This window comes from Mercenaria mercenaria, chromosome 7 (genome assembly GCF_021730395.1).
Source record: "Mercenaria mercenaria strain notata chromosome 7, MADL_Memer_1, whole genome shotgun sequence".
NCBI lineage: Eukaryota > Metazoa > Mollusca > Bivalvia > Venerida > Veneridae > Mercenaria > Mercenaria mercenaria.
The window spans coordinates 86635939-86650938 of record NC_069367.1 but is presented as its reverse complement, the minus strand read 5'-3'; the positions used below and the strand labels follow the sequence as shown (position 1 = coordinate 86650938).

Here is a 15000-nt window from a genome sequence, read left to right as displayed (position 1 = left end):
TAGTTTTTGACTGCACGTGACCCAGTTTCGATCTTGGCCTAGATATCATCAAGATGAACATTCTGACCATTTTTCATGAAGATCTCATGAAAAATATGGCCTCTAGAGAGGTCACAAGGTTTTTCTATTTATAGACCTACTGACCTAGTTTTTGACCGCACGTGACCGAGTTTCGAACTTGACCTGGATATCATCAAGGTGAACATTCTGACCATTTTTCATAAAGATCCCATGAAAACTGTGTCCTCTAGTTAGAGTTACATATCTTGTCAAACTAATGTTACAGTACATTGTCACTCTGAAAAAGTACATCAAGTTTCAATTGAATATCTTAAGCCTAATCCCTAACCCTAACCTACAGGGGCCTGATTCTTGACAATTAAAGATAAAGTTACACATCTTGTCACACTGATGTACACTGTCCTGATGACCAGTACAGCAAGTTTCAATATTGAATATCTTAAGTAATGAAGAAGATTTTGGACTTTATAAAAACTTTAACTAAAATTTCTACGTTTAGAAGAGGCAAAGAACTAACTAATTGTACCTATTGTATCTCATCTTTTCTAAAGTCATTTTCCTTCCTTCTTTTCCTGCAAGAAAACCTTAAACATATCACCAAGATAGACTTTAACTACCAAAATTATATCTCATTTACATAATTCTCTCTTTATTAAATGTGACATTCTTAAAATATTATAGTGACTGGCAACAACATTAAATGAAGCCCAGTGGTGATTTATATATGTGCCCTTTTTACATCTCAGCAAACAGATATCTGTCTTGATAATATTAATACAAGAAAACTAGATGCCCATGGGCAACATGTCGAGCTTACCCTTTGTCCCCTAAGTGACACCTTGACCTTTGAGATACAGTCTGTCTCTTTGAGTTAAAATAAACAAAGATTCCTCAATGCATGTCAAAGTTATGGGCTGGACAAGATCTGACATGACCGTTGACCTCCAACTATGACCTTGACCATGAGATAGGAACCTGGGGTTTGCACATGACACTCCATCTAACTGAGGTTAAAAGTCATGCCAAATAAAAACAAGATCGCTCAATGCATGTCAAAGTTATGGACAAACAATGCCAGATGCACAGACATACACCAAACAGCCATTTGGACGACTATATCTATTCGCTTCCGCAAGCAGGCTCGACAAAAAAGTATGCATGCATAAAAGGTTATTGTTGGATTTAACGTCACACCGACACACGATAGGTCATATGGCGACTTTCCAGCTTTAATGGTGGAGGAAGACCCCAGGTGCCCCTCCGTGCATTATTTCATCACGAGCGGGAACCTGGGTAGAACCACCGACCTTCCGTAAGCCAGCTGGACAACTTCCTCACATGAAGAATTCAACGCCCCGAGTGAGGCTCGAACCCACATCAATGAGGGGCAAGTGAGCATAAAAGGTTTTTTGTCTAATTTCATCATTGTTTTGTATATATTAAATATACCTTTCACACAGCTAGCTCATCTTGTTTACACAACAGGTAAAACTTTCTATCAGGTTGTTGGTTCAAATCTGTATGGCTATCTGTAAGACAAAACATCAATTTGATATCTACTTCCTTAAAAGAAATCTCTCAGAAAAACTCTTTGTAATTCTTTGATACAATGCCATCTAGATTATGCATCAACCTTGTGGTACTGTGGTCTTACTAAAATGCTGATGTGTAAACTACAGGTGGCTCAAAACAAAGTAATTCGTTTTATTCACAATTACCATTGTAGAACATCTCTTTGCGTCGCAGATTTTAAAGACCTTGGTTTTTTTAATATAGAATACAGGTGTACACAACTAAGACTCAATCATGTCTATAAGATTTCCCATAACAAGTCTGCCAGTTACATGCATGAACACTTTACACAATGCAGTGATATCCAGTTTTACAGGAGCAGATCTCATCTAAATTTTTATATGCCACAAGTCAATGGGTTTTCATCAATTCATTGCAATTAAGGAATGGAATAAGTTTCCAGCTGATGTAAAGAGATGAGAAATCTTACTATATATATTTTTAACTAGTGTCGTTTTAACAAATTTTTATGGTATTTTTATGAAATAAGTGTTTAGTATTTGTGTTACCATGTCAATTTGTAGAAAGTTATTAGACCCTTAGTTTCTGCATATGATTGTATCATGGTGTCATTGATTTTGTAAGACCTATTTAATACAGTCAAACCTGTGTTAAAGACCATCTCTAAAGACAACATGTTTTGTTTCTCAAATTAACATTTACAGTGTATTTTAACCTGTGAATAAAGACCACCTCCCAATAAAGACCAAATTTCTGCTCTCCCAAGGGTGGTCTTTATAGACGGGTTTAACTGCATGCTAATGACACAAACACCTAAATTGTAGCATCAATCATGTGATCATGACGTGCTAACACCTTTGTATTAACAAAAACGGAATACTGTTTTAAAACAGAATGTATTAACCACTCTATAATATGTGATATAACAACGTAAGATCTTTGTCTTGTGATTTCATTGTCACTTTTATACTACCATGTAACACAGTTTTGTTAAGAGTAATCAGTCACTTAAGGACGCTCGCTACAGTTTCGTAATTTTTTTCTCAATAATAGATTTTGATGAAATGTTTTGTATTAAAAGATCATGTTATGATGTACTGAAAAATGAAATAAAAATACTAGGTCACCAGCTTTGTTTCAATTTAATTTGCCCCTAGATATGGTACTACTTTAAACATTTTTCAAAATTCCTGTAATCCTAAAATATCTTTCAGTAAAGTACAATAATCAGCATAAATTTGATTATCTAAGCATTTTTATAACGGAAAACAATATACCGGTATCTATTTGAAACATGCTCAGAGAAATCAAAAGAACATGATTTTGTAAAGAAAGGAATACTTGTTCAGCAGACCCAAGGGCTATTTTTGCATATTTTTGTCAGTTTTAAGTTGGTACTTCTGCTATTTTATCGAGTTTCACATAATAGAATTTAATCAAACTCTGCACATACCTTTTGTTATGTCTACCTAATCTAAAACAAAAAGAAAATTGATAGGTCACCATATTAGATTTTGCTTAAATCAAATTACAACGACGTGGGGTGTGGCGGGCATTTATACAACGCAGGTTGGTACGAAATACTCTTTCAGTGTTTGAGCAAATGACTTAGAAATATATATATAAAATTATCAATTGGCAGATTTCTTAATAAGCGGATTTTAAGTTGTTTCTGAAGCATTTTGATGGCATAGAATGATGAAAGTTTCCGCCCCTTTTTTTTTTTACAAAACCTATAGTTTACAAATGTACGGTACGTGTATGGTACGGGATTAGAAACAGCTGTGACTCAATGCAGTGTTTGAGCGCTGGTATAAATAACAGACTACTGAAATATATGTCAGATTGAAGCAATTTGAACTAAAAGTACTTTAAATGTATATATTTTGTAAGCATGGTGATACCCTAATCTTTAGTCAGTATATTATACATTTTGTACATTTAATGCATGCAAACATACAATTATTTGCAAATTTTTGCCGTACGTGCAGACACTTCCAGGCATGCGCAGAAGACCACACCGAGTCTGCAGTGAGCTGGCCTAAGACCACAGTTATTTTTACTATATGTTCTATATAGGCACTGGACACTATAACAATTTTGCATGCATTCCAACCCCTATAAAAATACCTGAACTCAACAGAACTATTCAAGAGAAAAAATTCCAGCCACAGTAAACATTGGCTTGACCGGCTCTTTTTTCCACAATTTTGAACCAAATCACATGCGTATGAAGAATACTCTCTAGATGGCCGCAAACAGGCAAAACAGGCCCTATCAAAAAGTCATGTTATGCATATTCTGACATTCTCATTTTGTCAAATTGTACATGTACCTACTATTTCATATCTCCTCTATTAAATCATGCCATTTATTGCAGGTCTTTCACTCAAAAATTCACCATCAAACAGAGGAACTATTTTCCCCATAACCACTTCCGTATTGTGGTCAACCAAGGGCAAATAACTGTGGTCTTGTGCCTATTTAGATCTATTTTTCTCTTCAAACTAAAAAATATTTTACCAGTACAATCTCAGATGTATAGCAAATAAAATCTGAAAGTTCCACCTTTGTTGAACTATGCACTAAAATTTGACAGCTTCCAATGTTACACATGGTATCGGTCAAATCTGAGCAAAAAAAAAAATTTGTGTACTTTTCAGATGAAAAAAATGCAAAATTCTATAACTTTTTTGTTTGATGAGATTTTCACCAAAATAAAAAACAGCATGTTTCCTTATTATACATCTATCCAAATTAAGAGCCACTTCAAGTCTGATTACAATATCACTGTTCCAATTTTATGGAAAACTATTCATATTACAAAAAGCACGTCAAAACGCGTAGTCTACTCACACAAAAAAGTAAAATGTGAACTAAGAAAAATCCTGTAGCTGTCAAATTTGCCCTTTTTAAGCAGCCCAGTATGTGGCAAATATGAGAATGAATAGCTTTTGTACATATATGTGTCATATACTTTTCAGTGATCATTCATTTATGGCTACCCTAGGTGAAATGAGCCAAACAGCTCTGAAAAGTCCAATATGTGAGCTTACTAAAGAGCTTATGAGTCTTTCTGGAATGAATATTTCACTCAAATCTTACAGTTTACAGGCATTCAGTGCACTCTGTAAATGAAACATGCACACCATGACCACTTACCGGTACACTGCACAAAATCTTACACTGTGTATCACAGCTGAGCATTCTGGCAAAACAGCCCCTATCTCTATAAAGAATGATTTTAATGTACATCACTGCCTGCTGAATGTTCCAAACTGGCTTAATTTCAGCAAAAACCTTAATAAATATCAACCTGAGAAACTACAACTGGTGCTCCTAATTTTTCCGGTGACAGTTAATATCAATGGAAGTGACCCTTCGTGTGACCAAACCAAGATCTTCTGTGTGATTGGAAGGCCTTCGGCCGAACAACATCTGAAATATGAGTCGAGCTAGTCATAATTTCTTAGATTGAATACTTAATCAGTTTACATGATTGTATGTATGTGCAAACTATATTTCAAAACAATCTGACTGCAAAGAAAGTGTGAAATGCTAAAATGTGCTCCTCAAAGCAACTTCTCTATGAATATTTATATCACAATCTCCTTTCCCCATACTGAAACTGTCATAATGTAATATAAAACCTCAAATTCAAGTCTTATGTAAGTAAAATGTGTCATAACAAACAGTCTGAATAACAAAACTATCAATCAAAAAGCAGTCTGTCCAGTTTCCTTGCTTTACTGACTGCTAGATCTGAAGCAATGTTTACTATTTTCAGGTGAAATTAGCTACAATCTGAACTGAGCATTCACACTGTGAATACAGCTTACTGCATCAACCATTATGAACAAATTCCTGTCCAATTTCATGGTAACTGATTATAAATGTTATCTCACTACCACACATGATTTAGAAAGTAGTCATTATGGCAAAACTGGCTGAAATAATGTTATTCCACTACAATTCTATTCTTTTTTTCACTTGCCGATGCAATTTAACGAAGTCTATTAAATTTTACAAAATCACAGAAAGTACCAGATCTTGATTAAAAGCATCTAAAATGGAATTATTTACCCATTCACAACACCGAACAACTGTCTTCGGTCAAATCTGAGAAGCTGTAGACATATATGTACAAAGGTGGTCAATCCTCGTCTATGCGACCAACTTCACATTGTCCAAGCGCTCTCATTTCAGGTTTTTAGGTACTAAAAGTGTAAGAAATCCAACAGAATAAGTAAATATACAATTCAGGACCTCAGATATGATGATTTATGCTCAATTAAGCATTAAGGAAACCAATATGCAAGTCTAGTGTGTGAAAATCTGCCTGTTTTCCTTCAAAATCAATTAAAATATGCCAATTTCAGGCCTAATCTGTCCAATTTTCAAAGCCCTTGAACTGATTTTCCTTGCACAGATTATGATTACACATATTTCACTATTCAGACTGTGTGTACTGTGTAAATTCAAGTAACCAAAAGAGCAATTTTATGTAAACAAAAAATAGAAAAAAATACATATCTGACTTTAGGTCAGATTTCCTCAGTCGCAGCTCAAATTTCTAAAAAATCAAAATAATATCACATCGCGGCATTTGTAATACCCTGTTTTGTTTTCCGCATACCGGTTTCAAACAAAGAACTTATAAAAATGCATTTCATGCATGAAAACCTGCAAAATTAGAAACAATCCAGAAATATGTAAACTGAAAGTAGGATTTTTCACAAGTTTCAAGTGCATGTATACTTTTTACCCAAACTGAAGCAATTTCAGCAAATGTAATGATTAATCTAAATATTTACCAGATTTCTATGCCTACCAGCCATTCACTGTCAAAATTTCAGCCATGTAGATTGTAAAATAACAAAAATATTGACAATTTACTTTCTGACATTTTCCACTATATCAGGCCTAAGACCACAGTTATTTTTACTATATGTTCTATATAGGCACTGGACACTATAACAATTTTGCATGCATTCCAACCCCTAAAAAAATACCTGAACTCAACAGAACTATTCAAGAGAAAAAATTCCAGCCACAGTAAACATTGGGTTGACCGGCTCTTTTTTCCACCATTTTGAACCAAATCACATGCGTATGAAGAATACTCTCTAGATGGCTGCAAACAGGCCCTATCAAAAAGTCATGTTATGCATATTCTGACATTCTCACTCTGTCAAATTGTACATGTACCTACTACCTCATATCTCCTCTATTAAATCATGCCATTTATTGCAGGTCTTTCACTCAAAAATTCACCAATATTCACCATCAAACAGAGGAACTATTTTCCCCGTAACTACTTCCGTACTGTGGTCAACCAAGGGCAAATAACTGTGGTCTTGTGCCAGCTACATCGAATAAAAACACAACCAAATTGGCACGGTGTTGGGGTAAATATCGACCCGTCCGGTAAAACTGTAGCAAGTGCCTTTAAGATCTAAATGTGACAGCTATGATGGACCTCATTTACATTTTGTTTCAGTCACTATATTATCAAAACAAGAATAACATCCTGTGATAAATTATAATCATTATTATGTGACAGATGACATTTTTATTACAACTGTGATATCTGAGAAATACTGTAATTATGTATTATGCTATGTAATTTGTACTGACATGAAGTGCACAAATAAAATTATTATTATTATTATATCCTGATATTTAGTCTCTTATGTTATGCATTTAATCTGCTATGCAACTCCTTATATCTCACAACAAGATGCTGCAAAGACCTACAGGCCTGTATGACTGAACTTCTAGGTATGTAGCTTTTTTCTCGCTTTGCATTCATGCAGCATCACTACAAAAAGAATCAAAATAGACACACAAACACTTATAGTCCGTTGAAATACTGTATTATTTTATATTTCAATGTGATATTTTTGGAAAGGAAATTGCAAGATTACCATAAGATTTGTAAGAAATAATTTAATTGAGTTACTTCCCTTCAATCATAGAATCAATTTTCTAGTTCTGTATAAAATCAGTTCTTGTCTAAAAAAAGGAGGTAAAATCTAATTAAGCAGTCCGCCAAATGAGTGGCACAATGTGACTGTTTATGGAAGATGACTACTGAAGTTAAGTTAGAACGAAATGTCAATTTAGTAAGTTAGCTGACTGGCTGCTATAAAGCAAGCAGTTGCTGAGTACAGGTGGCTTCAAAGGCAAGGTTTTACAGGTAATCTCTAGGTTAAGAGTTCTTACTAGAAAATGAATTTAAATAAAAAAAATCTCACATTTAGTTAAATATTTTGTATGACTGTCATGTAAATTTAAGGTAACAGGGTCAGTTTTCATTAGTCTTAGATTTAGTAAGGGAGACAATTCCATCAACCTTGTATCTCTAACCTGTCAAGAGTATTGTTTGGAAAAAAAACAAAAAACTTTTAGTCTTTGTTGTCAAGATGGCCCAAAAATTGTACTTCCAATGGTTTGTATTTGTCCTGTTGTAGTTTATTACTTGGTTTATAGTACAAGGAATTAAATCTAGTTTATTAGTTTCACTTAAGTTTAGTAACTCATGATTGATGAAAAGTGAATTTCTGACTGACACTTGTATTTCTCCAATTACATCTCTCTATTTTATTCACTGCTAACATTAAACTTTGCAGTATCAAGTAACAGTCACTGGTTTGAGTGAAGTCTTAAATTGTACAGTTGTGGATCGTTCATCCCATACATGGTAAGTCATATGATGTGCTGTCAGTCAGTGTTTAAGTTTAATAAGGGCCCATCCGCCCTTTCAGGCACAATATAGCATAGAGTATTGACCCCCAGCATGTCACCAGGCATGCCGTTAAAGATACTTTTTGAAGCCACAGTGGTGAAAATTTACCTCTGCGCAATTTCCGTACAGTATATCCCAAAGAAAAATAATTTTGATGCCAAAAGTGAATCACTGTCACGGCCAATGAGATCTAAATGACAGAGACCCATAAAGAGATGTGGTTGTTAGAAGGCGCCCTGAAAAGGGTGGTAAGTGCTGCAAGCCTCTGTTTTTGTCACTGGAATCCGCCGCAGCTCCTCCGCTGTGGGTGTTGTGCCTCTCCCCAATCGCCCTCCATGTTGAGCTTGGAGTTTGAGCAGCTCGGGGGCTTCTCTGCATGCTGTCAGTATTCAGCAGGTCGTCTAAACAGCAGGCCGTCAGCCAAGTACATAGCTCCTCTTCACAAACAGTCCCTCTTAGGGCCACTTCCTCTGGATTAGTCAGGACACCGACAGCTGAGTTGGCTATGGCACTAAGGCCCACATCTGTCAATACCCAGTACCTTCTCTGCGATGTGCACGCTCCGGAGGGAAGGAGAAGTATGATGTGCTATTTGCTATGTGTAACTATATGTGTTATAAGCGTTATATACTTAATAGGACAAACAGGTTATTTGTTGCTATGTTCTCAATGTGAATATTATTACAGTAACAGTACTTACAGGAACTGGGTATTGCTTTTATTATGTTTAACCATATACTGACTGTCTTTTAACCTTTGTTTTCAGTGTGTTGCTGTACTACATTATAACATACAATATGATTGTATTAAACTTGACAGAATTCAACCCATACCATGTGTGCCAGTATTATTTACCAGTTTCACATGTGGTCACAAAATGAACCCATTGACCCTTATACAGCCTCAGGCTATTATTATAGCCACCAAATAACCTGGTAACATTAAACCTGCTATTACACTATATGAAGCCAATAATGCAAAGAGACAGCAAGCCAGACAAATTTGATGGTAAAAAGTGAAATGAGGCATATCTGGTAAAACAAGAGCGTAACCACTGAAGATTTGGGACAAATCCGATGAAACTAGAGCTATCACTGAAAATATAGGGCATACCTGCTGAAACTAGAGCTATCACTGAAGAAATGGGGCATATCTGCTGAAACCAGAGCTATCACTGAAGAAATGGGGCATATCTGCTGAAACGAGAGCTATCACTGAAGAAATGGGGCATATCTGCTGAAACTAGAGCTATCACTGAAGAAATGGGGCATATCTGCTGAAACTAGAGCTATCACTGAAGAAATGGGGCATATCTGCTGAAACCAGAGCTATCACTGAAGAAATGGGGCATATCTGCTGAAACCAGAGCTACCACTGAAGAAATTGGGCATATCTGCTGAAACCAGAGCTATCACTGAAGAAATAGGGCATATCTGCTGAAACCAGAGCTATCACTGAAGAAATAGGGCATATCTGATGAAACTAGAGCTATCACTGAGGTAATGGGGTATATCTGATGAACTAGAGCTTTTGTTTGTTTTGGGTTTAACGCCGTTTTTCAACAGTATTTCAGTCATATAATGGTGGGCAGTTAACCTAACCAGTGTTCCTGGATTCTGTACCGTAACTGCCAACTTCCCCACCTGAATTATCAGAGATGGAGGACGAATGGTATCAGACACAGTGTCTTTTATCAAATCGTCACGGAGAATATATGCCCCGCCCGGGGATCGAACTTGCAACCCCGTGATCCATAGACCAACGCTCTCCCTACTTAGCTAAGTGAACTATCATTGATGTAATAGGATATATATGATGAAACTAGAACTATCATTGATGTAATGGGGCATATCTGATGAAATAAGAGCTATCACTGGTCATAAAGCAGAGGAAACAACAGTGTATGGGTGAAATTTCTGACAACATAAACTCTAGTAAGTGGAGAAAACTAGGGATGGTTGTGCCCCAAATCTTTGTCTAACCCAGAAAAAGCAAGAGCTGTAAGTGGAGACAGCAAGCACAGGGTCCACGCTTTTAGGCGACGTGAGCGAAGTGGACGCTTTTTTTCTGATGGCTTCGGTCCGTTTGTACAGAGAAGCGCAAAACAAGTCGCCCTAACATCTGGCGCCCGAGGCTGTTATCATACATGTATATATCTCATCTATCAGCTTCTAATCAGCTGGTAACAACATTACATAATCAATTAGCATAAACCTATCCTGTTACGGGTTGTGAACTTCACCTGTCGACAAAGTATGCTCCGCCTATCACCGAATATCGTTAGGATGATTTTTATTGGTCGAAAACTTTGGAAACACCAATCAAACGCAGCGAAACAAAATTGCCTTTAACTGATTATGTGCATCACGGATAAAAAATGTGTGCATCATGTGTGAAAACAAACAACTAAAAACTGTCAAAAGTAGACTCTTTCACACATTAAATACTACATAACTCTGTATTCGATAAGACAGATCAGTGTAACAGACTACTGTCAGAAGTAGGGTAAAAAAAAAAAAGGAGGGTAAAATAAAAAAAAAACCCATTTTATGTCGGCGTCAGTAGCTGATTAGTTAGGATGATAGCCCATTGCAAAAGTTTGTAATGTATGGTTTTACGTGTATCATTAAGGTTCCATAATCACCGCCGTTTGAATACATCTGCGGATATGTCTCTAAATTGTTTTTTTTTTGTACTTTTAGCATGTGTAAATGTTGAGTTCTGCTCAATCCGGGGCTAGAGGGCGTGGACGGTAGCATGCATTTCCACTACCGTCCACGAACAGGCTCTATCAAACCAAGCCTGCAACATTTTCATTTTTGTCGTGTTGAGCGACCTGTGAAGTTTTCACTTTTTTCTATTTTAATGTTTTAATTGCAGCTGTCAGACGTAAATATCCGTGTTATACACAATTTAAATTGAAATTCAGACAACAGATATTTAATTTCCATAAAAAAAAAAATACAATCAATTTTTGATAAGAACACATAGGCTTTTACCTTTTTATAAAAGTTTTTGAAAACGAAAGTAGGCTGTCAGAACGTCTGCTCGCGGTGACAAACTGCCAATATTGCATGAACATTTTTCATATTTTTCTTCAATAAAAGGTATTGTCATTGCAGATTTTAATTTATTTATTTATTTTGTTGGGTTTAACGTCGCACCGACACAATTTTAGGTCATATGGCGACTTTCCAGCTTTAATGGTGGAGGAAGACCCCACATGCCCCTCCATGCCTTATTTCATCACGAGCGGGCACCTAGGTAGAACCACCGACCTTCCGTAAGCCAGCTGGATATCAGGGGCTTTTCAAAGCTGTTAAATTATCTTTTCATCATCACAATTTGTCAAGTATATTTTTTAAACTGTACTGGAGAATTGGGCAATGTTTACGAGTGTGTAAGTATCCGGACATAACATTTTGGATATCCGGAATTTGACCAGCGGGAGTTTAAGACAGGGATGTGCAGGGATGAGAATCTTAAAATTAATTTTCAATTGTTAATTCTGACTAGTGTAAGGAAGATGAGCTTGTCAAATCACACTGTGCTATGTGTAGACTGGCAAAATTTGATAATGCATATGCAAGGGGTCAAGACACACAAGCCAAAACAAAACAACCCATGCCTGTTGTAATACTAATGGTCATTCAGTATTATCTATAAATGTTTCAAACTACTGTACAAAAACATGCTCATTGTGTGTGTTTGTATTTGATGCTTGGTATTTTGTACTTGAAGGTAAAATATGTGTTGTTTTCAGATGTAATTCCTTTGTGTTGTCCCATCAAAACTGTAATATACGGTGTAATTAATGACTGTTTTGACCCGCAGCCTCACTTCTCCCTATTCTGAAAAAACTTCTCCCTATTTTCACTTGAGGGAGAGGTCACTTCTCCCAATTTTTCTTGGCTAGCTTGAACCCTGAAGCATGACTATTTCCATGCTTGATAGCAAAACAGGGCATACCTAATAAAATTAGAGCTATCACTGTAGTGATTAATACCCCCAGTGTGGTGAAATGATACTGGACAACTATTTCAGTCCAACCCATTTAGCATTTAGTTATATAACCAAGATAAAGTGCACCAAAACATTAACTGGAGTTTTTAAGTACAGAAGGAGACTAAATTAATTTTATTTTATGCTAACTAATGAAATACTGTATTCTATCAGTTAAATATTTTCATATCTCATCACTCACACTGTGAAAATATGAAATCTATATTTTCACACTGTGAGAGATATAGCTCTGACCCCCACCCCCCACCCTGCCCCGCATACATTGTGTATGAATTTCAAATTATTTACTTAAAACAGGATGAAAATTGTAGTTGCACTTTACTATTTCTCGATTATTTTATTTAATGAGAATTTCATAACGTTATGCAGCTAAAAATAAAATAAAATGGAACTTTATTGTGTGTGCATCTTAATAACGTCACAACACGTCTGACGTCTTGTCTGTTTACGCGCGCCTGTTTCCCGCGCTGAGATTAAAATTGGTTGCAGAATGCACATCTCAACGTAATTAAGCATAAAATAAAAAGAAAATTTGTTTGTTTTGAGAGAATATGGAATATCTCTCACCTTGAAGTGAGAAAATTTTCATATTTTCACTCGCGCTACGTGCTCGTGAAAAAATTTGAAATTTCTCACTTCTCAGTGAGATATATTCCATATTCACTCAAAACAAACAAATATCCTCTATATATTCCCGCCATAGAAAAGTACTTTGTGTCATATGATATGGGTGATGATGTGAAACAAGCATGTGAAGTCTGAATCAAATTTTACTTAGTAACAATCAAAATCGGGTGAAAATGCTCAATTTTTTAATTAAAATGAAATAAGGGGATAATTTATAAAAATATTGGTGTGAGAGTTATGGCCCTTGTTTCATGCGATATGCATGATGATAGCGAATAACTATTATATGTCTGAAGCAAAACCATCAAGTAATAACAGAAAGGCAGCAATTTTGACATTCCACGAAACAATAAAGATAACTTAAGGGGAAATAATTTTGGTAAAACCCTAGCAAATCTGTGTGGTATTTTTGATGTGCATATTTTAAATGGTAGATTGCACGATGATAAGGAAGGTAATTTTACTTGCTTTGCGAATAATGGAGCCAGTGTTGTAGATTATACGATAGCTTCTAGTGAGTTATTTCCATTGGTATCAGGGTTTAATGTTCTAGATCGTGATGACTCTGATCATTTTCCTATTTCATGTATATTAACTTTATTTTTCCTTCAAGAAGGGAATAACCCAATGAATATTGATACTAATGTCATACCGGTACCTAAATTTAGGTGGAGGGAAGAACAGAGCCTAGATTTCCAAACAAGATTTGCTGAAATGATACAAGTTCATAATGATAAACTTTTACATGATTGATACTGCTATAAATACAATCACTTCTATTATTATGAAGCTGGAAGTAAGATGCGTTCTAGTCGTATACCTTAACGCAGCTCCCAGCCTCCGTGGTGGGATGTGGAATGTGATAACCTTAAAGCAGCTAAGTACTCCATATTGCGTAAATTTCGTATGTCCAGTTCAAATGATGATTTGAGAACATACAAGGATAGGCAAAATGAGTTTAAAAATGCATGTAGAAGGAAAATGGCCAAATTCAAACGTAGTACAAGACAGTCACTTCTAGAAACTAGAGATAATCCTACAAAATTGTGGAAATTGCTCAAACAGTCACGCACAAATAAGTCCGCTGATCCTTGTATAACAGCAAGTTATTAGCATAACTATTTTAGTTCATTGCTTTATGATGAGCTAAGTGAACCAATTCAATCTGATACAACAGATATTAATTTGGATGAGAGTGCAAATTGTTTAAATGAGCCATTTTCAATTCATGAAATAAGGTATTCCATTACAAAGTTGATAAATGGTAAAAGTTGCGGTATTGATGGTATTACGTCCGAATTTTTAAAAAATACTATGGTTCTCATAGCACCATATTTACATGCTTTGTTTAATAGAATTATGGAAACAGACCGGTAGTTTCCCAGATTCTTGGGGTAGAAGTATTATTTGTTCTGTACACAAATCTGGATCAACTGGTTATCCAGGAAATTATCGGGGTATTCTATAACAAATGCCATGTATAACATATTTTCAGGTGTTGTGAATAAGTGACTTTATGACTGGGCTGAAATGAACAATAAAATTGATGAATCTCAGGCTGGTTTTCGGCATGGGTACTCTGCGGTAGACAATATATTTTCATTACAAGCAATGGTACAGAAATATCTCTCCAAAAATACATTAAAACATAATATAGACAGTATACATATATTATGATTACGTTTTATAAATGACACTGTTAGACAGTATACACATATTATGATTACGTTTTATAAATGACACTGTTCGAAAGTTGTGTGTGACACACTGTATGAAACATCCTTTAATTAAAATCACATGCAGTGTAGTTCTATAGTGCCTATTAACTTATCTTATGTAAATATAAATATTTGTGCTATTTCATTATGATAAAAAACTTTGAATGATAAAACATTTCCTGCATTATTTGCCTTTTAATCTTTCGTTTTCGCTCTAAGACAAATAAGGCACGGACATACTTATGATTAATGAGAAAATTCTTTAACATGTTTCATTATGTGGTCTAATATTTTCGACTTTCGAGATTAGGTCATTATCAAAGTGAATAT

At 35.5% G+C, this 15000-nt stretch overlaps 1 protein-coding gene across 18 annotated transcripts in view; it reads right to left on the bottom strand.

Annotated features, from left to right (window-relative positions):
* Window positions 1-284: 284 nt before the first annotated feature.
* The window catches only part of LOC128558706 (uncharacterized), a 69404-nt gene continuing 54688 nt past the window's right edge, over window positions 285-15000 (bottom strand). For 4 of the 18 annotated variants that reach the window (XM_053548864.1, XM_053548862.1, XM_053548865.1 and 1 more), the window contains 2 exons: window positions 1471-1550; window positions 285-593 (listed from right to left, as the gene is read on the bottom strand). The gene's annotated coding sequence lies outside the window, so the exon portion shown is untranslated. The other 14 variants (XM_053548857.1, XM_053548856.1, XM_053548858.1 and 11 more) reach the window with 11 other exon arrangements.